This window comes from Centropristis striata, chromosome 11 (genome assembly GCF_030273125.1).
Source record: "Centropristis striata isolate RG_2023a ecotype Rhode Island chromosome 11, C.striata_1.0, whole genome shotgun sequence".
NCBI classification, from domain to species: domain Eukaryota; kingdom Metazoa; phylum Chordata; class Actinopteri; order Perciformes; family Serranidae; genus Centropristis; species Centropristis striata.
This window is the reverse complement of record NC_081527.1, coordinates 21,940,984-21,943,373: the sequence shown is the minus strand read 5'-3', so window position 1 is coordinate 21,943,373 and position 2,390 is coordinate 21,940,984. Positions and strand designations below refer to the sequence as shown.

Sequence of the window (2,390 nt, the reverse complement as noted above, 5' to 3'; positions counted from 1 at the left end):
TGTCAGATTTTGCCATCAAAACACCTCACAACACGTCATTATTATGAGTCTCTGTTGAGTAAAACACTGTCCTTCAGTCTGTTTTATCTTAGTTCTTCATTTTCTGTTATTATCTCATCCACAACAATCTACATATACATCTACAATGTATCATCAGCTTTTGTTGAAGTGTGTGACTCCCTCTAGTGGATGTTGTGGAGTATTGTGTTGTCTTTGCTCCAAAGGTTTTTGTACAGAGTTTTGGTGTTTCCTGTCACTGTGGGCTGCAGAGCACAGTAGTACACAGCAGAGTCAGACAGCTGAAGCTTCTGGATCTTTAGAGGAACTGATGTCTTGTTGATTGTAGCATCAAATCTGTCTTTCTGGAACTCTGGAACTTTAAATATTTTGTTTGATACAAATTTCAGCATGTACTTTGGGAAATCATTTACTTCTTGTTTGTACCAAAACAAATAGGGACTTGTGTCAGTTGTATGAAAAGTACAGTCAAGTGTAACTGTCTCTCCTTCAGTAGCGATGAGATCTCTTGTTGTCTGGATCACCTTGTCTTCTCCTTTACAGTCTGGGGAAGAAGAGAACATGCAGTGGAAGAGATGAATCAATAAAGACGACTGATTAAAGGAGAACAATCAGTAAATATTTAGAAATTGTAACTTGATGCTGTTTGTATCTTACCAAAGAAAAGAGCAGCAAGAATAATCCACAGCCAATGTTCCATCTCTACAACAAGGTTTAAATCAACAGGAGAAACTAGCTGATGTTCAACATTCAGTCTGAGAATTGTTCTCTTCACAGCAGCACTTAGACAGCACACATGAAGACAGCTCTGCAGTCAGTAGGAGGAGACTCATGTCAAATTAGTTTCTGAAATTCTTCAGCAAAATTTTGACTCTTGAATGAAAAGAGTCTAAACTTTACCATCATGTACTAAACAGCGTGTGACTCCCTCTAGTGGATGTTGTGGAGTATTGTGTTGTCTTTGCTCCAAAGGTTTTTGTACAGAGTTTTGGTGTTTCTTGTCACTGTGGGCCTCACAGCACAGTAGTTCACAGCAGAGTCTGTCACTGCAGCAGAGGAGATCTGCAGATGAAACTCCTTTCTCATTCTGTCATGTGTAAAAGACAACCCTGCTGTTTTCTCTGAATATTCCGTGATGAGAAGCTGTGGAGATGATCTGGGCTTCTGTTGATACCAGTAGAGGTTGCTGACAGAGCCTGAATAGTTGCAGGACAGAGTCACTCTCTCTCCTTCCAAAGCCAGCATTGCATCTTTAAATGGTTTAATAAATCCTCAGAGGATCCTGAAAAGATAGACAATATATTTCACTATGAGATCTGTATTCATTTAAATCAGAAAGCATTCATGAATTCTCCAAACCGGAAACATTTGTTAAATCATATCTGACATCTTTTGTTAAAGCTGACTTACCAACTTGAAACATGAACATCATAATCCAAACTGCAATAGATTGCATTATTTTCACTTGTTCTGAATGAACAATAGCAGGAACACAGCAGCTCTTCACCTCCAGCATGAAGCCTTTCATATTCAGTTGTGTAGCTCCTCCTCTTGCTGTGGTCTCTTTATATTCAGGTGATGGAAGCTTTAGAAATGAAGGTCAGACTGAAGGAGGAATCTGCAGAAAACTCAGCAAAGTTAATCTGTAGAGAATAGGGGTGGAACGGTTCACAAAATCCACGGTTCGGTTCAGTTCACGGTTTTAGGGTAACGGTTTTCGGTTCGGTTCGGTATACGTTGATTGTTAGGAAAATCAATTGTGTCTTGTATAGTCGGGTTAAAACTGAAAGAATGGAGCTGTCTAACATTTGATACATCATTGTGAGAGAGGAGACATTGCTAGTTCCAACATGTGCTTCATTTACTTGGCAAACACAGTTATCTTTAACAAAGAAGCATAGGCTCTATCAACACTTGACTGAGGTCCCTTTGTTTGAAATTAACTCAAAAATAATGTTGACATGTATCAATTCCCTGATTATCAGTACTTCATGGAAAACAAAATAAATCATCCAGTAAATAATCATCAATATAAAATGTAGCTTAAACCAAACGAACACCTACTGCACTGCAACTTCCATTCTGTCAGTGCTTCAGAGAGATGCTCACTAGTATGGCTCTAATAAAGGGGGCGTGTCTGTAAAACGGAGCTTTTCATCTGCCATTCTGAGGTAATGTAATGGGCAGTCACAGTCAGGAAACTTTCAGTAGCCCTAGAGGTCCATCCATCAGTAGTTAGCGCTACAGAGGCTGTGTCAGACAACTCTTAAACAATTCCTTGTCGGGTCTCTTCATAAAGTGCGGTAATTACTGTGTTGCTAAAGTGTTTGCGGGAGGGGATTTTATATCGTGGCTCCAGTGCTTTAATCATA

General features: G+C 39.4%; 1 pseudogene; it reads right to left on the bottom strand.

Moving 5' to 3' along the window:
• Positions 1–236: 236 nt before the first annotated feature.
• On the bottom strand, positions 237–1,474 carry LOC131980290 (uncharacterized; annotated as a pseudogene).
• Positions 1,475–2,390: the final 916 nt, after the last annotated feature.